At 39.6% G+C, this 15,094-nt stretch overlaps 1 protein-coding gene across 6 annotated transcripts in view; it reads left to right on the top strand.

Annotated features, from left to right (window-relative positions):
* The first annotated feature begins 369 nt into the window (after window positions 1–369).
* Mctp2 (multiple C2 and transmembrane domain containing 2) overlaps window positions 370–15,094 on the top strand; it is a 238,429-nt gene continuing 223,704 nt past the window's right edge. For 3 of the 6 annotated variants that reach the window (XR_012444033.1, XM_074061890.1, XM_074061885.1), the window contains exon 1: window positions 370–554. The gene's annotated coding sequence lies outside the window, so the exon portion shown is untranslated. Of the gene's footprint in view, window positions 555–5,107; window positions 5,238–8,038; window positions 8,147–15,094 lie in introns of all 6 variants that reach the window. The other 3 variants (XM_074061886.1, XM_074061887.1, XM_074061888.1) reach the window with 3 other exon arrangements.

The following is a 15,094-nucleotide window of genomic DNA, read 5'->3' as shown; positions in this document are numbered from 1 at the left end:
ATTTAACTGGTTGAGTAGCTTGGGTACCTCTTCCCAGGGTTAGGGCAGTATACAGGGGCCTGTTCTCTTTTCACTGATCTTTTGTTGGGTGGGGGGAGGTGGTAGCAGAGTGAACTCTTCTATCAGTAAAGACAGGTTATTAAGAAACAAGTTTGCAAGTCACACATATTCTCTTTCCTTACTTTGGACTTTTTAGACGCACCTTCCTCTTCCTGTGAGCCAGTCAAGACGAATGATTTACAAGCAATTACATCTCTCCGCCCAGCCAGTGCCCAGCACCCAGCTGGGGTGCTTTTGGGTAACACCTGGAAGAGCTGCCAGCAGCTGCTTGTGTCAGAGGCGGCTCAAAGGTGACGCGCGGCCGCCTCCTCCCCTTTAAGGCGGGGCTCGCACGGGGGAGCCTAGGAAGTCCCGAGGTCCTGGCGATGCCCCGGCCTCCGCCGCGTCAGGGCTGCTCCCCGCGTGCCCCGGAGCAGCGACAGTCACCGCAGGTCCCGCGCAGGTGAGGGGCGCGCGCCGGATCTCTGCAGTCCCCGCAACGCGGCCTCAGACAGGTGAGGGTGAAGCCAGGTTCACCTGGCAGCGCGCGTGGGCCGGGCAGCAGGGTCGCCGCCTGCCCTCTGCTGGGGGCGGGGGGTGGGAAAGGAGTTGGGGACCTTAAGGGTACGGGATGGGGAGTCAGAGGAACTAACATCCCCGTAGCTGCTGACTCAGGGGTCCGAGAGGTGTCGTGTGAAGAGAAGCAGAAATCCGAGTTGTGGAGTGCTTGCTGGAGAAGTCACGGAGGATGGGCAGTCTGCCCCAGGACGTCTTTGTATTTTAAAGGTCACATATTCAGACTTCCCTGGGCGCAGTGGAATTCATCACCTTGCTGCCATAGCCTGGCTGCTTTCTGCTGATGTCAGCCCGTCGCCTGGCTGGGCATTGCGGGGCTCCCTTCCGCGGGATGTGGAGAGTCAACTTTCCTTCCTTGCTCTGACATTGGCTGTGTTACATCACAGCACAAAGTCTTAGAATATGCGTGTAGGTTACATCTCGTCTCAATCACGTAAGAGAAAAGGAAAGATGGTGGTGGTGGTGGTGAATTTGATTGAGGGACAGTTATTTCCACAATTCGTTTCCTAGCACACTGTTCAGTTATGAAACAAACAGTGCGCCCTTAGCTTAAAAAGCCAGGACTGCGATTCCTTAAAACAGGTTTTCTCTGGTCTGTGAGGTGTGAGGGTCCCAGCAGTATCCGGATGAATGTTTAACTCTGGAAGCAGCACTGGCGTGGGCACTCACAGATGGTAAAGAGCTGCTGGGTGAACTTGGGATTTTAGAATACTGATTCCAGGTACATACATCATTTATTGAGCGATTTCTGTGGATTATGATTCCATCAGCATTAATTCTCTCCCCCACCCCTGTGGTAAGCCGTCTTTCCGTTGAACAAATACTAGTTGTACACCTGTTAAGATCAAACCTCTACAAGAGCCAGGCAGGTGTGCTGCTTGGTTGTACAGGTGTTAATACAAAGCCGGATGTTAAGGAACTTATTCCTTACATCTGAGGGTTTAGAAGAGTTCAATGTGTTTTGCCTCAGTACCAGCACTTCTTTATTCACTGGTAGTAAATATCTTAATGCAGGGAAAATACATATGAAGAGTACCTATCATCCATAGTGATGAGAATTACCAAAACCCTCTTAAGGTTTTTAAGAATCAGCTATGGGACTGAGAGTGTACCCGGTGGTAGAGCACTTGCCTAGCATGTGTGAGGGACTCTGTTCCACCCCTGCTTCCACTCCCCTAAAAAGTAATGAAAAAAAGAACTAACTATATACCAAGTGCCATGCTAGGCATCTTTTCTGGTGGCATAAAATATACATAATAGATATTACTCCCCTGTGCAGATGAGAAACTGAGGCAGGGAGCAGTCCAGTAGTTTCTACAAGATAAGCTGTTGACCTACAAACTAAATGAGTATATCATTGAGTGCTATTTTAACATTTTGTGCTGCTGTGAGAAAAGGTATTGTAAATCTGGCAGATTTACTGAAAATTAGAATTCAAATTTATATTAATGAAATTTACCTCCTGGGGTTAAAGAATTCTGCCATGAATAAAATGAGCATTGTTTATTGTACTCGTGTGGTGAAACTATGACCTATTTGGGACAAGTAGATGAACGGGTATTTTTTTAAAGTTAACTGTATTATGTGTTTTCTTTAACACATCTTTAAGGGCCTATATCCAAGTGGGCCAATTAACAAACTTGACATGTATTTTTTCTGTTACACATAGACGAAGAGCTAGTTCTCATGGTGTTCACCAAGTGATCTGACACATTTCCACTTGATTTCTTTCCATAGTGTAAAATGAATGGAGGCCACTGTCGTTACCTAGAAGGAACTTTGTGTATAAATGTCTACTCATATATTAATATATCTAATATTTATTTTAAAAGATTGCATCCATTTTCCTCTTAAGTCTGTCTCAAGCAATGTAATGAAATGGGCAGATTTAGCAGGGAATTTTAATATTCCTAGCTTGACTTTTGAGGAAATAATCTGTAACCACTCAACTAACAACTTCTTAAAGTACTTGCAAATTAGGTTCCCAAATTAAAATTATTATATCTATAGAATGAGAGTTAAGTAGTATTTAGATTTAAAATAATCTTTCTCATCATGAAGAACACTTTTTTTCTTAAAACCTTCTTTATGATTCTTGGTAACTGCACACATAAATGGAAGGCTTTCATATTTGCATTATTTTGAGATGTCCCCAGTTAACTGTTGAAAAGGATGTTTGCCACTGTGGGGAGGATCCTGTAAGATATTTTTCCTGAATCATTTGCTTATCATGGATTTTTTCCCCCCTCTCTTCATTTGGCAGTGAAATTGACAAGATGTCTTGAACTCTTCTTTATGAGCTCTTAAAATCCTGTGTAGGAGGTGTTTATAAACTGGTGCTTGACTTGGTTAAGGTGATCTAATAGAGGTAGGGAGAAATGGTGAAGAATTATTGAAATTTCCAAAAAATCCAAAAGTGTAAGAGAGCAGCATGTAAATGGAGTTTGCAGCAGGGATGGATGAGGGTTTTGTGAATTCTGAAGGGCAAAGAACTTGGGGACCCTCTTTAAGAAAATTAATACAGAATTGGGCATAAAAGTGAATATTTATTTAAAATGAGGAGAAGAGATAGCTTGTGGGAAGTTTATTTTTCAACTGAGATCTTATTGGGTAATTTACCAGAAGTGTTTACATAACAATGCTTCCTGTTTGCAGCCTAGCTTCCCCTCTCTCTTAATGTCTAGAGGCAGCTTGTTGCACTCCTGAGGGTCCATGCTTCTGAGAAGCCTAGAAGTGAAGTCCAGTACTTGCAAAGAGTGAGAGGGGCATTATAGTTGGAAGCAAAGGACTCATGATCCCTTAAGCAGAGATGAGGCTGCTGGGTGTTGTAGCAGAGACCCCTGGCTGTTAGGGACTCTGGTTACTCATGTCCAGTGAAGAGTTAAGATCTGAAATCTAACCAGACATCTTGGTTGGTTACCTAAAGATGGTTTTTGGCTGTTGGCTCTTCCAACTTTCTATTAGCCACCATTTATTGAAGGAGTTCTGTGTCTTCAACACCAAGTAAGGTAAGGTGCTAATTGCTAGAGCTCCTAGACTCATGGAGACGATTTCATTGATCTCAGCACCTGGATAGGGGCACCATGGGATCGCTCATATGGCTTCTGATGATTGAGCTGAGGTTGGAATTGTTAGTGGACTAACTGAGATGGGGGTCCAGAAAGGGCATGGTAAATGGGTAGAGAGCTACAGAAAGCCCTGGAAGCTTGGAGCTATACACTGTCCTCACTGATGTAGTGATGTCCTTTCACCAGTATTTCTCACTATGTCCTTCCAGACCCAGACTGCAGGACCTACACACCTGAGATTCACTTGGTAAACATTGTTTTCAGGGCCCAACCCAGACCCCCGGCATCCACAACTCTGCATGTGGGCAAAGTCCATGTTTTAAGAAGCCCATTTGATGATTCTGGTACATGCTTAAGTTTGTGAACCACTGATCATAGAATTTTAGAGACTTGGTAAGGCATGGAATTCCTTGTACAATCAAAGGAGAGGAGTAAAGTTAATATTAATACAAAAACATTATTATGGTGGTATTGGTTATTATTCCTAATATGAAAATCTGAAAGTTTTCAAAATCTGACACATTTTAAATAGGAACCTGATGCCACAAGTAGAAAACTCTACTCCATGGAACCTTGTTTTGTGCACAAAATTATTTAAACTATTAAGTTACCTTTAGATTATATGGAAATGAAAAAATGAATGAATTTCAGGCTTAAACTTGAATCACATCCTAAAGATGTCTCATTAAGTATATGCAGATATTCCCAAATTAGAAAAAATCCACAGTCTGAAACTTCTGGGCCCGAATATTACAGATAAGGGATGTTCAACCTGTGTAACAATAATTTGTGCTACTATCATTAATGTGTATTGAGAAGTCATGTTGTGCTAAGCACTGCGCTAAAAGTATTACCTCTTAATGATGAGCACAACCTCAAGATGAGGCAGTGCTCTCATCACCTCAATTTATATGTGAGAAAACTGAAACAGAAAGCAACAATGGACATTGTCTGTGGTCACACAATTGGAAAGTAGGTCAGCTAGATTCAAACACAGGTAGTCTGGTTCTAGAATCTTTCTTCTGGTCCCACCTGGGAGAGTTTTCATGGATGTCCCTATTGTGTATTGGCCTTAGGGAAGAGGTCTGAAAGGCAGGTTTGAGACACTTTGGGATGCACTTGTTTAACAATCCTTATCATTAAATTACTACTTTGGGTTCACTAGATTTTCTTTAGGGGCAAATTCCCAGATTAGAAAAGAAGAATTTTATGTCACTGATTCCTACTGCAGACATTTAAAATTCTGTATCTATGATTTCATAACATGGAAGCATCCCTCTCTGTAGCCTTACTGTGGGCACATACGGATTTTCTCATGGGGGCAGCATATGGGTGATTGTAGAGGCAGCATTTCTCAAGAAATTTCTAGAGAAATGCCGCAATTTGATCAAGATATTAGCCTCTTGTCTTTTTTTATTTTTCAGTTCTGGGCATGAAATCCAGGATCTTTTACATGCTACTCAATAGCTCTACCATTGAGCTACATTCCTAGCCCCTTATATTGGCTTCTTTGCCAAAATCCAACCCACTCCCGAGGCCCTAGAGGACTTGAAGGTGAGGATGTGTTTATCTGCTATGTGTTGGAAAACATCCAAAGAGTTATGTTTTGAATTTTCACACTTGTTTGTTTTTATTTCCTGAAAATAAATGCCTGCAATTCTATACATTTTATCACAAAATGATGTAAGGCATATGTAAGAATATAGAAGCATAAGTAAGAATGAATATATATATATATACATATATATATATATATATATATGATAGATGGCTAGATTGATACATGGATGGATGGATGGATGGATAGATAGATAGAAGGTAGGAGTATATTGGTAGTGATTGGGAGTATATAGAATGATGGTTTGCCCTGGGGTTTGAACTTCAGATAACTGTATTCACTTTTGTATAGAGACAAATATTAACTAGAATTTATGATGTATAGCAGAATCTAATTTGGAAAGCACTAGCTGTCACTCCACGCATTACTTTGGACATTGACTGCCTTCCTAGTAGTGCTAAGTGTTATGTCAGGCAATAGAAGGGACTACAGAGGCTGTCAAGATGGGAATGATCCCAGTGGACAAGTAGAGAAGTCCTGGCTGTGCAATGTTATAGGGAGCAGAGTGAGAGACTCTCATCCTGGCAGTGAATCAGTGGGAAAGGACATGTGTTATTGTCATTCAGGGTGAGGATATTTGGGTTGGTTTAAGGCAGCAAGGAAGCAGAGGTATGGAAGGATTTGAGAGAGCCAGATTACAAAGGTGACAGGTGACTGAGAGCAAGAGAAGTGTTGACATAAGGATCAGAATTGGGCCAGTAACACAAGTCAATATTGGTAGAGGAGAAAACTGTGTTCAGGGAATTATGAGTTACACAGACCCAGAGTTTGAAATGTCTGGATGACCCCAAGATAGAGATTTTGGGTGGACAGTTGGACCAGGTAAGAGCCTGCAGTCCAGATGAGAGGATGGGAATATAGAGACTTTAAAGAACCCAAGATAAGGTGGTTATTGAAAAATTGACTATCAACTGAATGATTCAGTTTATTGACTCAAATCTAAAATTAAGTGATGGAGAGTGAAAACAGGTTGTACAGGACATTTGGATATTTTTTTTCCCCTCTGGCTAGGAAGGATGTCACAAATTCCAATTCCTTTGAATAATAAGTGAAAAAGTCTTAGTCCTGCTCATTCATTAAAGGGTAGAGATGCATTTCATGCTCCCTGTGCCCCCCAACTTGTTGGAGCGGTTGAGATCCAGGTGGGGGGAGCTCTTCAGTTAGGAAAAGTCAGTAAGAACTGGCCACAGCAGTGAACGGGAGCTTGTTGAAAACTGCATTTAACCTTGTATAATTTTCACATGGTAAAATGTTTATCATATATCTTCTTGTTATTTTCTATTTTGAAAAACTAATTTTTTTACTTATGTATATTATATATCTCACCAATCTTATCCTTCTGTATGTCATACAGATTGTCCAGTGCTATTTTATACCTGCAGTATCTCCTAACACATGTTAAGAGATTAAATTTTTGTAGAATACTTCAGGTTTTCTTAAGTGCTTAGAGTTAAATAGAAGGCTTGTCTAAAACATGGGCTAAAATCATTTATTGAAAAGTGATTCTTTGATCATGGAATACATATGCTGTGTGGTGGAGGTTTAGTTGTGACTGAAGTAGGTAGAGCCCCATCCCCTCAGAGCTAATGGCTTAGGAGGGAAGTCAGACATTTGTCTAGTGATTGTAATAAAGACGCTGTTTGTTAGGGATCAGGGACAGATGCTATGGGAGCAAGAGGTGTAGGGCAAAGGCAGTGCTGCCATCCTTAGCAGGAAGGAGAAGCAGGAGTTGGTCCGGAGGGGCAGTGGGTGACTCTGTGGGAAGGGGCAATAACTTGGATGAAGGCTTGCAAAGTACATAGAGGTGGTTTGGAGAAATTGATGAATGGATGCATGCTTTTGAGGAACTGAAAGTTTAAGCTAGTTTGTGTAAGCTTTGTTAATGAAAGTCAGCTAATGAGTGGGACTATTCATTAGAGATCTATGAACTGCTGAGAAAAACCAAAAAGAAAATATGAAATATATCTATGTGGCTTGTGATTGTGTTTTGAGAAGTACAAAAAGAGTCTTTTCACATCCAAGATGCAATAAAGGTATTAGTGCAAAAAAACCCAACAACACTAAAACAAACAAATTAACCCCCCCATTCCAAATCAATGAAAACAACTCAAATAATAATTATGTTATATTTCTTTTGGGGGATGGTATGATGGGATTATTCTTAGCATTATAAAACATGCTGGAGTCTGGTAGGAGGACTCAGGTTATATATCACAAAAGAGTATTATATTACTTGAACGTCAATAACCAACATTATTTCTATAACAGTCTTGCTCAATGTAACAGAGATATATCTATTGATGTAAATAAGTTAGATTAACTTCTTAGGTTTATAGTCTGGAGATGACCTTTGAAGTATCTATTCCTCCCCTTCTCTGCCTCATGAGTAAGAAGGTGCCCAGAGATAAGGCCAAGGTCAATTGGAGATAGCATCTGTTGGATAAAATATGTCCACACTTCTGTCCACAAATGTGTCAGTTATTCTTCACTTAGCCATTTCTAGCCTGTTTGCGGAACAGGCTCTCCAGTGACTTAGCTCCCCCTCTCACAAGCCTTTCCTTTTACATGGCAGACTCCCTTCCTACCTTAGCTTTGCTTGGCTATGCCTGCCAGTGATTTCCTTTCCACATAGTTAAGTGTTTTAAATTCTGTAGGAGTCCTTGGTAGATGTTGCCTTCACATTTCGAACTTGTCTAAACATGTAGAGTTTCTCTGACATTTCTTTCATTCCCTTAAGTCTCAGGTGTGCTGGCTCAGAGACAGGTTGCTTAAAGGAGGAAGAAGAAAGAAAATTCTCAGGAACTTTTCTTTGTAATATTTCATAAGACGTGGCAGAGCCAAGAAGGTACATGACAGTTTGTCTTTAAATACCACAAACATTTAGTATGCCAAAATAATGTTTCAATTGGTAGATGCATCTCTGGTCAACAAGATTAGTGTTTGGTCCCTTTATTAACCACTTCAACTTCTAGCCTTGTGTCAGTTGGCAGTTTTACAAACCCAAGCTGCTGCATCACCAGTTTATTACTTAGTTTTGGTGTTCACTGTAAATAGGTACCTTTTCATCGGTCAATTTTTGTTTTGATTTTGTTTAGTGGAAGAAGTGACTTGCTTTTTCTAGATTATAGATCACACAAACTCAACTGTTATATATTTCATTCAGTGTAACAGCTCTCAGAGATTACTGAACCTGTAGTTTGTGGTATCATTATCTTAGTTGCTCTAATCTTCTTGGGAACTCTATTAGATAGGGGTCATGCCATTTCACTGGAGAGAACAGAGGCTCACATAAGTCAATAAATTGTATAAGGCTACCGAGCTGGTTGGTGTTCAGGTCTATGTATTTTTAATTTTTTTTCAACCATGTGCCATTTCAGGTCAGTTCTGTTTTAGTCACTCTACTCTGTCTTGCTTCTTAGTGACGCTCAGGACCCTTAAGACTAACCAGAAGATTTGAGTCTCTAAGACCCATTTCAATGTAGATTCCAGGAATTTCTCTACATGCTAAGTTTTTAAGTGGCTGATTATTAATTCCTAGGTTCAATGTACAGGTGAGTTCTTTCAATGCACCAGAGAGGATGCTTAAATACAATGATAGAGCCCTGGCATACTACTAACCCTACTGTGGGGATGGACTTGTGTGACCTTGATATCTATCTATCTATCTATCTATCTATCTATCTATCTATCTATCTATCACCTTAGAGCAGTTTTCTGTCAGATAATTGTGAGTACAAGAGGCTAGATGCTCCAGAAAGGTCTTTCTCCTTCATCTGACCCTAGCAATGCTGTAAACACATTGTTGAAATGTATTTGTGGAAGGAAGCAAACAGTCTAAATACCATACTTCATTCCTGAATTTCATGTGAGAACAACCTCATTGTGGTTTTGTTTTTAAGTGATGTAAGCTTTTAAACATAAACAGATGTTGACATTTCAGAACCCAGATAAAATTCCTGTGGGGCATTTGATTAGATCTAAGTGCTTTTTTTGTAGTTATTTATGTACTCATTAGCATTTGCGTGCCTTTTCAGATGCAGTCTGTGCAGGATTCACTGTGTGCAGATGTGGTTGATGATCTGGTTATTAGGATCCTGGAGAAGCTGAATGCCACTCTTATTCCCGGGAGGGCTAATGAGACATCTCCCAGGAAGCCTCCTTTACTTGGACAGAGGGCTGTGATTTCTTAGGACATGTCAGCAGATGCTGAAGCTGATGCCAGAGTTAGTGAGAAGACAGAGGAGATATCTGAAGGTCCCCAGTCTCCTGTTGCCTCATGTCCCATGCACAGCCTTATAGTCCTTTGAGAATACTCATTGAGGTTCTTTGTATTCATTTCATTAACAAGCTAAGTCATTTTAATATGTATTATGAATGATAACTTGACATAATTTATTAACCTATTAATGTGAATTTTGATAAGTAATTTTGGATATCTTGCTTATGAGATTTTAGTACTTTCTCTGGTTGGCAGGAAGAACCTGAATCCAGAACCCCAGCCCTTGCTTAGCAAGTGTTTCTTGCTTCTGGCTGTGGGTGAGCAATGACTGACTTAGTACTTGCAAAGCATTTGGTGGCATTTTTTGTCATTTCAATTGAATAATGAAACATGATATAAGCACTATAGAGAAAAATCCCTTTTCTATGTACACGTATATTTATACTACCTGCCGGTATATGAATATATATGTATATATATGAATACTTTTTTCTGTAAATGAGCACTAGAAACCTAGGCCTTTATAAAGAAGGCTTAGACTAGGCTGACTCACTTTGAGTCATGTGCTTGTATTCACATTAGCTATTTCCTAAGGCATACCTTTAAAAAATATTACTAGGGCTAATTGGATGGTGGATAATAGACCTTTTTGTTGTCTTTAAAATGTCACTAAAAACTTATCTTTGGATATGGGGGTAGTAAAAACACTTGGAATTTATTTAACATTTTAAAGTTTCAAAAAAATATTTGGCATTTACTATCAGATTTTATGAACATCTCTGAGGTCAGGAAAACTTGTACTACTGTGCAGGTTGAAGTATTTAAGCAGAAAAATGTTTCCAAGTTTTCCTCAATTCAACAGGCCTTTCCCAAAGCCTGCTCAGATGAGGCAGGCACAGGGTAGGACCCCATATGAGATTTCCATAGCACTAAGCCAGATACAGAGGCCATACTACAGCTCTTCGAGATCACTACCGCCCAAATACTGGGATTCAGATAATTCCCAGTTCAGGTATCACCTCTGTCATTTATTAGTTGGAGGATGCAACTGTTTCTAAGACTCAAGTTTCTCACATAAAATGGAGATGAAAATAATTTCCTTTGGTTCTGTGAATATTAGTAGCAACACATGCAAAGTGCCTTGTATATATTTATGGGTATTTCATAAATTCCTATTGTTCATGGAAAAAGGAGAGTCTGGCTAACTGGTGATAAGTAAACTTAGGTGATAAGTTATCTAGGCTTAGGTAAGTGAGTGTCCAAAATGTTCTTGAAGCTTTTCCTCAGAGATCAGACACCTATGCACTGATGTTTTGTCCTACAACACTTTCTGACCAGAATAAGCATAAGAAAGAAAACATGGGTTGGATATGGACTAAATTATTATATTAAAAAGAAAATAAACTAGAGGCATGGCTTAGGAGGCAGTAGAATTTTTTAAATGCTGTCCATTTACTAAACTTATGGCTGTTATTTTTAAAGATGAGTAGCTGGACACTACCCTTCCTTAAAAAAACTCCATTAGATGGTTACTTTACTTTAAAGATGTTTTTCCTTTTGAATTTTTAACTAAGTCTTCAGGCCACAGAGCCAGTATGGGAAACACACCATCTATTAACAGTACTGGATCTTGTGTTTTCTGGGTGAGTGTGGTATAATCTGATGAAAGTCAGTTATTTTGGAGAGATGACAATGTTTTTTTTTTTTTCATATGTGCATGCAATGCTTGGGTCATCTCCCCCCATGCCCCCACTCCCTCCCTTACCACCCACTCTGTCCCCTCCCTCTCCCCCCCACTCCCTCAATACCCGGGAGAAACTATTTTGCCCTTATTTCTAATTTTGTTGAAGAGAGAGTATAAGCAATAATAGGAAGGAACAAGGGGTTTTGCTAGTTGAGATAAGGATAGCTTCAGCAATGCAAAAGGGGAGATAACAACAAATCCATGGAAGTCCAGGAAATCATCAGAGACTACTTCGAGAACCTATATTCAAATAAATTTGAAAATCTTAAAGAAATGGACAGGTTTCTAGATACATATGATCATCCAAAACTGAACCAAGAGGAAATTAATCACCCGATTAGACCTATAACACAAAATGAAATTGAAGCAGCAATCAAGAGTCTCCCCAAAAAGAAAAGTCCAGGACCTGATAGATTCTCTGCTGAATTCTATCAGACCTTTAAAGAAGAACTGATACCAACCCTCCTTAAACTGTTCCACGAAATAGAAAGGGAAGGAAAACTGCCTAACACATTTTATGAAGCCAGTATTACACTTATCCCAAAACCAGGCAAAGACACCTTCAAAAAGGAGAACTATAGGCCAATCTCCTTAATGAACATTGACACAAAAATTCTCAACAAAATAATGGCAAACTGAATCCAACAACACATCAAAAAGCTTATTCACCACGACCAAGTAGGCTTCATCCCAGGGATGCAGGGGTGGTTCAACATACGAAAATCAATAAACGTAATAAATCACATTAACAGAAGCAAAGACAAAAACCACTTGATCATCTCAATAGATGCAGAAAAAGCCTTTGATAAGATCCAACACCATTTCATGATAAAAGCTCTAAGAAAACTAGGAATAGAAGGAAAGTGCCTCAACATTATAAAAGCTATATATGACAAACCTACAGCCAGCATTATACTTAACGGAGAAAAACTGAAACCATTCCCTCTAAAATCAGGAACCAGACAAGGATGCCTACTATCTCCACTCCTATTCAACATAGTACTGGAATTCCTAGCCAGAGCAATTAGGCAAGAAGAAGGAATAAAAGGAATACAAATAGGTAAAGAAACTGTGAAAATATCCCTATTTGCAGACGACATGATCCTATACCTTAAAGACCCAAAAAACTCTACTCAGAAGCTCCTAGACAATGTTTCTTAAATACATATTGACAAAAGAATAACTTTGAAGGCTGGCTTTGAAAGATGAAGCTAAATCAATGGCTTTATTGAACACACAGGTCTATGTTTCTCTCTGTCTCTGTCTCCATTTATCTCTCTGTCACTCTCTTTTGTGACACTGGGGTTTGAACTCAGGGCTTTGCACTTGCTAGGCAGGTGCTCTACCACCTGAGTCACACTCAGAGCTCTTTTTGCTTTAGTGATTTTTGGCCTAGGGTCTCATATTTTTTACAAAGCTGGCCTGAATTATGGTCATTCTATTTATGCTTCCCATGTAGCTTAAATAACAAACTCATGTAACCATGCCCAGCTTTTTTTGTTAAGATGGTATCTCACTAGCATTTTGCCCCAGCTGGCCTCCAGCCATGATCTTCCTGATCTCAGTCTCCCGAGTAGCTGGGATTCAGGCAGGAGCTACCACTCCTTTTCACATGTCTGCATTTCTGGTCACCAAGAAAGGATTGATTGACTACCAACCCGTGTCAAATGAGGTAATCGTGTTAAGTGAGCATGGGTCCTGCATCTTGTCTACTCTGCATCGTTTGTATTTGCTTCTTCTGATATCTTCAAAAGCTTCTACATGAAAAACTGTCCAACATCCTTAGTCATTAGGGAAATGCAAATCAAAACCACATTGAGATTCAACCTCAACCCAGTCAGAATGGCAGTCATCAAGAAAACTAACAACAAATGCTGGTGAGGATGTGGTGGGAAAGGAACACTTATTCATTGTTCATGGAGTGTACATTAGTTCAGCCACTGTGGAAATCAGTATGGCACTTAATGAAAAATTAAAGATAGAATTTCCAAATGATCCAGTCATGCTACTTCTGGGCATATACCCTGAAAAACCAAATTTGGCTTACTATAAAGACACGCCCATATTTATAGCAACACTATTTATAATAGCCAAGTTCTAGAATCAGACTAGGTATCCATCAGTAGATGATTGGATAAAATATGGTATGTATATAAAATGGAGTATTAGTCAGTCATAAAGAAGAATGAAATTATTTCATTTGCTAGAAAGTAGATAGAACTGGGGATCATCATGTTAATGAAATAAGGCAGTCATACAACAACAAGTATTGTACATTTATCTCTCATTTGTGGAATCTAGGGAACCAAGATGAAAGTAAAAGGGGTACTTATAGGTAAGTGGGAGGGGAAGAAGAAAAGGGGAAGAAGGATAGGAAAGAGTAACAGAGAGGTGAATAGCACCATAGTACATTATATATAGGTATGGAGATGTACAAGTAATACATACCAAAAACAGGGGCAGAAGAAAAAATAGAAATGGTTTCCAGTTTTGAAAAGCTTAACTCCTTGAAAAGTCAAGATTCATCTTTGTGACCAGATTATTAGTGTCATTTTCTTGGGAGCTGAGAGGATTTTTGAAGGCAGTAAGCTCTGCTTAGGGAGAGATGAGGAGGGAAAATGTGTCCCATTCGGAAGGGTGGAAGAATTGACTGTTAAAAAGTTTACCTAAGTCTTAACTGTCTGTTCCATCCATGGTGCATGTCCTCCAGAGACTGTGCTGACAGACTCTTTGCTAACCCACATGCGTTAGTAATAGAAACTCAAAGGAAAATTAGGTGATGGAGATGGAGGAGCAAGGGGGCATGAGGATCAAGACCTGGGTGGCTGGGCTTTGATCTTGGCCCCACTGTGGACTGACTGTGTGACACTAGGCACATTAAGTTTTCTGTGCTTCAGTTTCTTGGTCAATGAAATGAAACTTCTGGTAGGGTTATGAAGATTATAAGGCAATATCTCTAAAGTGCTTAGTCTCCTACACCTGAGACGTGATTTGCTCCTTGTGACGCTGTAGCTTCTGTTGTCATGGTTCTGCAATATTGATGGTTGGGAGGCTCATTTTAGCTTTAATGAACTATAATGTGTCATGTTGGCTTACCTTAATAGAACCGAGTAATTGCTTCATATTTAAAACTCATTTGCAGCATTATAGCTCATTGGGAAGATTTGTTTGAATGTTTCTAATCACTCAAGCCATTTCCTAGCTAACCCTCTATGAGATGTGTTGCAAAATGCACACAATGAGAAATGCTAGAAAATTAGGAAAGTTATCAATTTAAACTGTTACATGATAGTGTGCTCTTTATCGAGCCGACACTGACATTGATGGAATTGAAGAGGTGAAAATAGAAATAACCCTTTTAAGAGGTAGATGGTTTTAATATTGACAACAGGGCTCTTTGCCTTTTCATTTGAGAGATGCTGCTGTAATGGAATGCCAAGTAAAGGGCTGGCTACACTTTTTGATACTGAGTAACCCCTTTGGGTATCATGAAGCAGAGTGTTACATCATTTTGCAAGTGTCGTCTTAGTGGGTCATTGACAGACTGAGATATATTATCATGACATACCCTTGTAGTATTAATGTCTGCTAATGCAAAAACAAAGGAAGATTTGTAAAGGGAATAAATAAACTGTGCTTCATGTAAAAGTAGGAAATATTCCCTAATTCATATTTTAGAAACTTTTTTTTTTTACTTAGAAGCAATTGGGGACTTGGGTGCACATGTACCTGATTCATTTTAATTCATTTGCCATTTTTTTCCTTTGACTCACAAATTTGCATCAGCTCAGAGGGGCATAGTGCACTTCAGTTAGTTCTCCATGATTACT

This window comes from Castor canadensis, chromosome 19, assembly GCF_047511655.1.
Source record: "Castor canadensis chromosome 19, mCasCan1.hap1v2, whole genome shotgun sequence".
NCBI lineage: Eukaryota > Metazoa > Chordata > Mammalia > Rodentia > Castoridae > Castor > Castor canadensis.
The sequence above is the reverse complement of the archived record's forward strand: the minus strand, read 5'-3'. Positions and strand labels throughout refer to the sequence as shown.